The sequence below is a fragment of the Macaca thibetana genome, chromosome 16 (genome assembly GCF_024542745.1).
Source record: "Macaca thibetana thibetana isolate TM-01 chromosome 16, ASM2454274v1, whole genome shotgun sequence".
Taxonomy (NCBI): domain Eukaryota; kingdom Metazoa; phylum Chordata; class Mammalia; order Primates; family Cercopithecidae; genus Macaca; species Macaca thibetana.
In genome coordinates, this window is record NC_065593.1 from 6,029,135 (window position 1) to 6,040,090 (window position 10,956).

Genomic DNA, 10,956 nt, shown 5'->3' on the forward strand with positions numbered 1-10,956 from the left:
GAAGACTCGGATCCTTTTATGGACACATTCTACCAGAGGCTATGTGATATTAACTCTTCTAGAGCATAGAAAAAATGCAAACGTTCTTCATTCATGCCACAAGTGTAACTTTGAAACTGGACAAGAGTAGAAGGAAAAAGAAAACACCTATTAAAACATGGCAGATCAAATATCTATGTGTATCTTTTTTCTTTTTCCTACTCTTCACCCAAGACCACTCTAACATAACTTTATAGAAACACAAAAGGTACTCAAGCCCAAGAGGACTCAGAAGACAAGACAGGAGCCACCAGTGCGTGAGAGATTTAAACCAATTTCTGGAATATGGAAAACAGATGGGAGAGAGGAACTGACTTAGCAAAGAGGCAAAAACTGCATTCTAAATTTAGTTGAGTAGGGGATACTGGAAGAAAACAGGTGACTTCATTCATAGAGTCCATAAAGCTCTTTAGAGAGTCTGGTGTTGAAAGCATCAGGTCCCACAGAAAGTGGGAGGCAAGCTAGGGGCTGCAGAAAGGCTACAGAAGCACAGACTTTCTCCACAGTTGGGGGTCTCCAGATTGCTCTAGCCTGACCTCTGCTCCATGTAGAAAGTTACAGGTTTATTTTACAGATAGATTAGATAGAAGGAGTTCTGGTCTTGGACATTTCAGGTACAATGAGGTAGTGTGGTACAGGGATGAAAATGGGTATGAAATGAAGCTCTGCATCCTTCTGCTCTCTTCCCTGACTCTGCTCACAGTATGCCCACAGCCACTTACAAGGACGTGATTTGGAAAATTCTGACCCAGAGAAAATAGCTCCATTCACTGACACCTGGAGGTGCCCAAGTGTGGCAGCTGCTGCTTGACAAGTCTTGGCTGTGTATTTTGAGCCTGCAGTCATCTTTTTAGTGCCCCCAAGACTCTGAAACATACATGGGCAATCAAGTTTCATCAGACATTTGGGGGAAGGGTCCAAAACAAACATAAGAAACCAGGTAAGAAATTAAGCAGGACAGAGAAGAAACCTTCAAAAATACTGTAACACTGATGTCTCCAAAGAGGTGAGAGGTGACATTGTATTCATACAATAAGAACCTCATTCTCAGAAAAAACAAATCAGACAATAAAGGTCCTTGGAAATTTAAAGTATCACAGCAAAATAAACATTAGAGGAAACTGGGAAATACAATTGAGAAAATCTTCTAAAATTGTAAAGATGTCATGCAAAGAAATGGAAAATTGTAGAGAAACAATAAGAACATTAAAAGATTTTTGTTTTTTTGAGATGGAGTCTTACTCTGTCTCCCAGGCTGGAGTACAGTGATGCAATCTTGGCTCACTGCAACCTCCACCTCTTGGGTTCAAGTGATTCTCCTGCCTCAGCCTCCCGAGTATCTGGGATTACAGGCATGCACCACCACACCTGGCTAATGTTTGTAATTTTAGTTGAGATGAGTTTTCACCATGTTGGCCAGGCTGGTCTCGAACTCCTGACCTCAGGTGATCCACCCTCCTCAGCCTCCCAAAGTGTTGGGATTACAGGCATGAGTCACTGTGCCTGGCCTAAAGCATCTCTTCAAGAAAAACAAAATTCATCTAATAGGAGATCCAGAGGAAATGAACAGGAGGAAATTATCTAAGACATGGTACAAGAAAACTTTCTAGAACTGAAGGACATGACAGTCCAGGTAATAACAGATAAGCAAGGATCGAGAACTATTACAAGTAAAACAAACAAAGTGAACAAATAAAAACGACAACAACCAACTCATGACATGTCTATCTTTTATGAAATTTCAGAACAATAGGAATTAAGAAAAGACACTGAAAGATGAAAGAGGGAAAACAGGTCTCATAAAGAAAGAATTGGGAATCAATGTGGTTTCACACAACCTTGGAAGGCAGAAGGAAAAATATTTTCAAACTAGAATTTAATAGTGAGACAAATAGCTAATGGAGTGTATAAGTGAAGAATAATGACATTTTTAGAATACAATTGTTTGCCACATAAAGACATTCCAGTCAACAATGAACCTGCATATAACGGACGTCCCATAGGATTGTAATGGAGGTGAAAAGTTCCTATTACTTAGTGACGTCATAGTCTTTGTAATGTCATAGCACAACACATTACTCATGCAAACCTATGATAAAAAAGTAAACCAGGCAAATCACTATGAACATATTTATGAAAAGAGTTACACTTCCTCCAGAAGAGCTTCAGGCAGGTCCTCCAGGAAGTATTTCAGAAGAAGACGTTGTTATCATAGGAGATGACAGCTCCCTGTGTGTTAGTGCCCCTGAGGACCTTCTAGTGGGATTATCATATGAGGAGATGTGTACAGCTGTGTGTTTGTGTTTTTTTTTTTTTTTTTTTTTTTGAGATGGAGTCTCGCTCTGTGCCCCTGAGTGGCCGGATCTCTTCACTGCAAGTGGGTTAAGCCTCAGCCTCCCGAGTAGCTGGGATACATGGGGGACTAATTTTTTGTAATCATATGGATCGATCCTGACCCTGTGTAGGCCTAGGCTCCCAAAGTGTGTGTACAGGCGTTTGTATCTTAGTTTTTACAAACAAGTTTAAAAAGTAAAAAAATAAAAAATAAAAATTTAAAATGGAAATTAGCTTATAAAATGAGGATATGAAGATAGAGAATTTTCTTTTTTTTTTTTTTTTTTTGAGACGGAGTTTTGCTCTTGTTGCCTGGGCTGGAGTGCAATGATGCGATCTCGGTTTGCCACAACCTCCACCTCCCACGTTCAAGTGATTCTCCTGCCTCAGCCTCCCAAGTAGCTGGGATTACAGGCATGTGCCACCACGCCCGGCTAATTTTGTATTTTTAGTAGAGATGGGGTTTCTCCATGTTGGTCAGGCTGGTCTCAAACTCCCAACCTCAGGTGATCTGCCCACCTCAGCCTCCCAAAGTGCTGGGATTCCAGGCCCGAGCCACTGCACCCAGCCGAGAATATTTTTATATAGCCATACAATGTGTTTGTGTTTTTAGTGTTATTATAAAAAGTTTACAAATAGTAAAGTGTTCAAAGTAAAAAAAAAAAAAAATTAACAGTAAGCTAAGGTTAGTTTATTATTGAAGAAAAAAATTATTTAAATGAATTTAGTGTAGCCGAAGTGCAGAGTGTTTAAAAAGTCTGCAGTCACGTACGGCAATGTTCTAGGACTTCACCTTCACCCACCACTCACTCAGCAACTCACCCAGAGCAACTTCCAGTCCTGTAGGTTCCATTCATAGTAAGTGCCCTGTACAGGTATATACCATTTTAAATCTTTTGTACCGTATTTTTACTGTACAGTTTCTGTTTTTCGATATGTTCGGATACATAAATGCTTACCATTGTGTGACAGTTGCCAGCAGTATTCAGTATGATCACCTGCTATACAGGTTTGTAGTCTGGGAGCAATAGGCTAGACCATATAACCCAGGGGTGTAGCAGGCTGTACCATCTAGATTTGTGTATGTCACTCTGCTATGTTCTCACAAGGACGAAATCACCCAACAACACATTTCTCGGAACCTATCCCTGTCGTTAGGCAACGGATGGTTCTACGGGAAATCACAAATTTTACTGGCCACAAACCCTTGCATAGGAAGCTATAAGGATTTATTCCACTAAAATGGGAGAAAAAAAAATGAACATGAAGAAGGCAAGGGAGCCAAGAAACAGGGTATTTAATAGAGAAAAAAAAATGGCAAGTGGAAATCCCTGGATGTCATCTGTGTAGAGGCCTAATGAGCCTCAAGAGGCCCAAGTCTTGAGAACTTGGGGGGACAAAATAGAATTGACAGATGATCGGATACATTGAGCATTTGGAACACACGGTTCACAAGCGTGCGGCAGATGTGAACAAAATGCAACAGAGTCATACAGGGAAATTATGTGAAGAAAAAATAAGCAAGTAAAAATATGCAAGTTTAAATATTTTAATGTATTAAATCTACTACTTGGCTTTGCAGTGAACAATATTTGCTTAATTGAAATCATGTAAACATCGATTCTTGGTAATAAAATTCTACTGTGAGACTCCATGGTTGGGAAAGTGCTCCTGAAGGTGTAAGACGCAAAAATCATCAGTTACTATTGCAGGACATCAACAAATCACACACAACATTGGCACATTAATTAACAGGTAGAACTGGGAGTTGAAAAGAAATGGGTAAAGGAACTGCTTTTCATTGTTATAAATCTTTTCATAGAATTTTATTTTGGGGCCGGGCGCAGTAGCTCACACCTGTAATCCCAGCACTTTGGGAGGCCGAGGAGGGCAGATGACCTGAGGTCAGGAGTTCGAGACCAGCCTGACCAACATAGTGAAACCCCATCCTACTAAAAATGCAAAATTAGCCCAGCATGGTGGTACATGCTTGTAATCCCAGCTACTTGGGAGGCTGAGGCAGGACAATTGCTTGAACCTGGGAGGCGGTGGTTGCAGTGAGCTGAGATCATGCCATTGCACTCCAGCCTGGGCAACAAGACTGCAAAAAGAAAAAAAAAAAAGGATTTTGTTTTTAAACTTTTTATAAACATATAAAAGATAATTCCAGATAAGAATATTTATTAATGTATTTCACCTTATTAACCAAATACAAGTTAAAAATCAAATGTGTATGCTGAAAAGACATTTGAAATATTCAGTATGTAATCTTCCTAAAAACTCTTGGGAAAATGGGAATTGGTGAACGCTTCCTCTATCGGGGGTCCCTAACCCCTGGTTGTGGGGGTACTGGTCCGCAGCCTGTTAGGAACCAGGCGGCAGAGCAGGAGGTGAGTGGTGGGCAAGCGAGCATTACCGCCTGAGATCAGCAGTGGCATTAGGTTCTCAAAGGAGGGCAAACCCTACTGGGAACTGTGCATGCGAGGGATCTAGGTTGCATGCTCCTGATGAGAATATAATGCCTGATGATCTGAGGTGGAACAGTTTCATTCCAAAGCATCACATTCCCCCAACTCCCCATTTGTGGAAAAATTGTCTTTCACGAAATTGGTCCTTCATGCCAAAAAGGTCGAGGACCATTGCAGTTGATAAAATATATTAAATCCACCCTTACACTTAAGAGGACGCATGCATAGTGGTTCAGCGCACAGACTTGGGGCTGAATGTTTCCAGATTGTGGCGCACACAGAATATGGGCTTCTCAGGCTGGCTTAGTCCCACTGGTCACCCTGGGGCTAGAGGTCAGTACCCATTTGCAACCCTGTGGCTCACTGGGTGGGAAACGCTGGTATCAAGAATGACAAACAAACAAACAACAAAAGACCAGCAACTCAGCAGAAAAGCAGACAAAGGATATGAACAGACAATTGATAAAAGAAAATAGAAATAGGCCTTAATCTACTCAAGCTCATTAATTATAAGAGAATGATAAATACAACTACTTGTCATATTGCCAAAATTCTAAAAGTTGAATAACACATAATGTTGGTCATTGTGGGGAAACATACGTTTAATTCAATCCCAATTATATTATTAACAAATTTGGAGGGAGTGGCAGGTGCAGGCAGGACCAGGAAATCCTAGAGAGAAATCAAACTGAAACAATGTCTTTAGTGGGGAAAAAGACTAGATATCAACATTATGAATGTACACTCCCTTGACACAGAAATTCTACTTTCAGAGGCTCACTCTACAAATATTTACCTAGATTTGTAACGTAATTTTAAAGTTTGAAAACAATCTAAATATCTTTCAACATGACAGGTTAAATAAATTATGAATGAAATAGATGAATAGAAAGAATGAGGCTGCTTTATACACATAACGGAAAAAGACTATCAGTCTGTGTGAGAATAAAGATTTGGAGTAGTATGTAGAGAACACTAATAATTGTGTAAAATATGTAAATAAGTAAATACTTATTGGGCTATCTCTGGAAGGACTTAAAAGAACTGATAAAAAATTGCCTTCTCCTTCAAACTGGGTGGATAGTGGGCAGGGAGACAGCTATATTTTGGATTTTGTACTATGCACATTTAGAATATCTGTTTTTTTTTTTTTTGAGACGGAGTCTCGCTCTCTCGCCCAGGCTGGAGAGCAGGGCGCGATCTTGGCTCATGGCAAGCTCCACTTACCAAGTTCACGCCATTCTCCTACCTCAGCCTCCTGAGTAGCTGGGACTATAGGCACCTGCCACCATGCCTGGCTAATTTTTTGAATCTTTTGTAGAGACCGGATTTCATTGTGTTAGCCAGGATGGTCTCGATCTCCTGACCTCGTGATCCACCTGCCTTGGCCTCCTAAAGTGCTAGGTTTACAGGTGTGAGCCAGTGTGCCCGGCCAGAATATCATTTTAAAAGTCCATTAGAATGACAGAAAGAGAAAACAGATGGTTAACAGTGCTCGCCTTTGAGGAAGGGGGTGAGAGAGGAGGGAGAGTAATGAGAAAATTGTTAGATTTTCTTCCACGAGCTTACGTGTCGCTTGACTTGCTACAAGGAGGATACAGAAACATACTAAATTTAAATTTAAAAAGAATTAAAAAGTCACAAGGCCAAGTTATTCAAGACAGGGCACCCTCTACGTGCTCTTTAAACACATTTTATTACTCTGAAGTTTATTTCAAAGTGAACCAACACTTCATCCTCCTGTCATTTCCAGCTAGAGCTACACCTAGTTTGCATTGGGACCTCTTTTTGTGGAGAACTTCTTCAAGGAGCTTGTCCACACATTGATAAATCTGAAACTTCAGAGCAAAGCCTAGATGTCCATCCCCAGGTGTGAAGATGATGAACTCCCACACAGTCTTGATACCATCAGGTGAAGCTCACGTGTGCTCCACGAAAGCCACATTGGATTGGGCTGGGAATGTTCTACCCTGGAGTTGGGGTACCTGGGTTCGAGTCTAGATTCTTCCAATTGTGTGGCTTTAAGCAACTTGTTGAACATCTCTAAGCTTTACTTTGGTTTTCTTGTTTGTAAAGAAATGGGATTGAACTGGATGATTTTTAGTTTCCTTTGATTTCTAATATTCTTCGCTTTGTGGAACAAGAGGAAGAGGTCAGCGATTAATCTTCCCCAGAAAAAAAAGTGCAAGCATGTATACTTTTCACTTCCTGGGGAACAAAATATTCGTGCCAGAATAAGACATTAATAAAAATAAAACCACTTGGCCTCCTTTCTATTTCTAAAAGTCTAGTATTCTTTCTATTGTGTGAATAATCATCGACACTAAATAGAGGTTGGTCTATGTGTATTGCTATTGTGAGACAGAACTAAGTTGAGAAAAAATGTTCTAATTATCAAAATGTTCTAATTATCATTTTTCTTGAGGTCCTGAAATGACTATTCTGTGGCGTCCAGAGCCCCTTCTGGGGAAGCTAGCAGACACTGAGGCAACTGTACTAAATATATTAGCTAATATTGGCTGGGAGCGGTGGCTCACGCCTGTAATCCCAGCAATTTCGGAGGCCAAGGAGAGTGGATCACCTGAGGTCAGGCGTTTGAGACCAGCCTGGCCAACATGGCGAAACCCCATCTTTACTAAAAAATACAAAAAACTAGCCAGCTGTGGTGGCAAGCTCTTGTAATCTCAGCTACTCGGGAGGCTGAAGCAGGAGAACGGCTTGAACCTGGGTAGCGGAGGTTGCAGTGAGCCAAGATTGTGCCACCACATGCCAGTCTGGGTGACAGAATGAGACTCCATCTCAAAACAAACAAACAAAAAGTTAGCTAATATTTAATTCAAAAACATGTTCTTAAATATTATTTGTAGCCAAGCAAACACACTTGAGCAGAAAAGCAGGCAAAATGCCCTCTGCCTAAATATATACAAACTCTGAGCCTGTGATATTTCCTAGGTCATGTTAGTCCCTGTAGATTGGTGTTGCCACTTGGAGCCCTGTGTAAGAAGGAAACTGTAGGCCTGGCACGGTGGCTCACGCCTGTAATCCTAACAGTATGGGAGGCCAAGGTGGGTGGATTGCCTGACCTCAGGAGTTTGAGACCAGCCTGGGCAATATGGTGAAACCCCGTCTCTACTAAAATACAAAAGATTAGCTGGGTGTGGCAGCATGCGCCTCGGGGGGCTGAGCTAGGACAACTGCTAGAACCCAGGAGGTGGAGGTTGCAGTGAGCCGAGATGGTGCCACTGCATTCCAGCCTGAGCGACAGAGCAAGACTCCATCTCAAAAAAAAAAAAAAAAAGAAGGAACCTGGAACCTGTAGTTTTTGGTGTATAGGTTTTTCACATTCTCGATTATTCCTGGGTATTTTATTCTTTTGGATGCTATTGTGAACGGAGTTGTTTTCTTAATTTTCTTTCAGATTGTTCATTGCTGGTACATAGAAGCATAATGTGTTTTTGAGTGTTGATCACACCTGCAATTTTGCTGAATTGATTTATTTGCCCCAATAGGTTTTCTTCGGATCTGAGATTTTCTATATATATATAGAATCATGTTACCTGTGAACAGAAATAGTTTTGTTATTTCTTTTTTATTTGGCTGCCTTTTATCTTTTTCTTGCCTAATTGCTCTGGCTAGGACTTCCAGTATAGTGTTGAGTATCAGTGGTGAAAGTAGGCATTCTTGTCTTTTTCCTGATCTTAGGAGGAAAGCTTTCAGTCTTTCACCATTGAATATGATGCCAGCAATGGGCTTTTCACAAATACCCTTTATCCTATTGGGAAGTGTTCTGAGCGTTTTTACGAAGAATATGTGTTGTATATTGTCAAATGTTTTTTAAGCAGCAATTCAAATGATCATGTGGGGTTTTTCCTTTCATTTTACTAATGCAATGGATTATCTCTACTGTCTTTTAAAAAAATGTTGAACCACCCATGAATTCCTGGGAGGAATCCCTCTTAATCATGGTGTATAATCCTGTCAGTACACTCTTGGAATTGGTTTGCTAGTATCATGTTGAGGATCTTTGCATCTATATTCATGAAAGACACTGATCTGTAGTCTTCTTTTCTTGTGACACACACACACATTTTACGTGTTATATGTGTTTGTGCACACAGATACTCTAACACATTTATGATTTACCAAAAATCCAAGCTGCTCCAAGTCATTTGAAACAGAATGTTTGCCCAAATAAGCATATTATTGTAGGACATCCCAGCAAGTATGGCAACTGAGGGCCTAGCAGAACTTTTCAAACCTTCCCTGTGGAGCTGTGCCACGAATGTGATCTCGTTTCCCTTGCCATTATTGTTTCTTAGTTAAGATTCTCAAGGAAGATCGTGTTTGGCACAATTTTCTCCAAGTCCAGCTCACCCTGAATCTAATGAGCTAAATTTAGAGCAGTGATGCCATTTGTCAAGTGTTTCTCAAACCTTAATGTGCATACAGCTCACCTAGAGGTATTGTTAAAATTCTGAGTATTGGCCAGGCGCGGTGGCTCACGCTTGTAATCCCAGCACTTCGGGAGGCCGAAGTGGGTGAATCACGAGGTCAGGAGATCGAGAACATGGTGAAACCTTGTCTCTACTAAAAATACAAAAAATTAGCCGGGCGTGGTGGCGGGTGCTTGTAGTCCCAGCTACTTGGGAGGCTGAGGGAGGAGAATGGTGTGAACCTAGGAAGTGGAGCTTGCAGTGAGCCAAGATCGCACCACCGCACTCCAGCCTGGGCGACAGAGTGAGACTCCATCTCAAAAAAAAAAAAAAAAAAAAAAAATTCTCAGTATTTAGATCTGTCATCAAGGCAGAATCTCAGGTTCTGCAGTTCTTATGACCTCTTAGGTGAGGCCATTGCTGCTGGTGCATGAACCACACTTTGAGTAGAAAGAATGTGGCCATGGGGCTGGGCATGGGTCCATTATTGAAGGCAGAACAGGGGAGTTGCTCTAAAAATCAGGGCCTAGGCTGGGTGCGGTGGCTCATGCCTATCATCCCAGCACTTTGGGAGGCCGAGGTGGGTGCATCACGAGGTCAGGTGCTTGAGACCAGCCTGGCCAATATAGTGAAACCCCGTCTCTACTAAAAATACAAAAAAAAAAGTATTCAGGTGTGGTGGTAGGCATCTGTACTTGGGAGGCTGAGGCAGAAGAATTGCTTGAACTTGGGAGGCAGAGGTTGCAGTGAGCCGAGATTGTGCCACTGCACTCCAGCCCAGGAGACAGTGGGAGACTCTGTCTCAAAAAAAAAAAAAAAAAAAAAAAAATCAGGGCCTATGCAGGTATCCCAAGGGATATCTACCACTTCTACCACAGTCAGGGAATATCTGTACTACTATTTGTGTTAATATCATTATTTCTAAATTTTCTGATGCTTTGATTACTAAATTACTTGTGAACAAAGTTTTCTAATCATGAAGGCAGCTACACAAAAGTGAAATTCTTTAGAATCCATGTGTGGACTATGAATAGCTATGTATGCCCATGAGCTGTGTAAGAAAAGCAAATATTTCATAATATAGTATGCTTGTGACTCAGTGCATGACCTAAGCCACCAGTCTGTACAATTTCTACTTTCTTCTACCCGGTTGAGAACACAGAGGGCCAGGCCTCAGCAATCCAGCTGATAAAGTTTTCCTCCAGCATGTCCAGCTTCTGCTTTTGGTGGCCTGTTTTGGTAAATGAAGGCCCCTCCCTGACCTCACGAGGCTCGGGGACTGCTGCCTGATACTTCCTGCTCCTTTCTCAACATTGGGATGGGTCTGCTGCCAGCCGGTTGCATTAGCGCTAATATCCACTTTTTGGCAGGGGTTTTCACTTTGTGGCATGCCCCTGCCCAATGTCAGGCATGCGGTTTTGTCTTGGACCCATGCTTGTTTCCCTTCAAGTTGGACAAGGATCTTATGGTGATGGCCATGAAGTTGTCCTTACAGGTCAAAAGGGAGTCCTGACCCATGGTGACACTGGGGAGAAGGCAGGCTTGTCTGCAGGTGCTGGAGCCCCTGAGTGTGGGTGGAGGAGAGACACATAGGCATTGGGAACACCTCTGTCTCTTCTCTCTCCGCTCTAGTTCCCACCCAAACACAGGCGGATGCCACCTACCTTCTCCCTGCCCTTGAG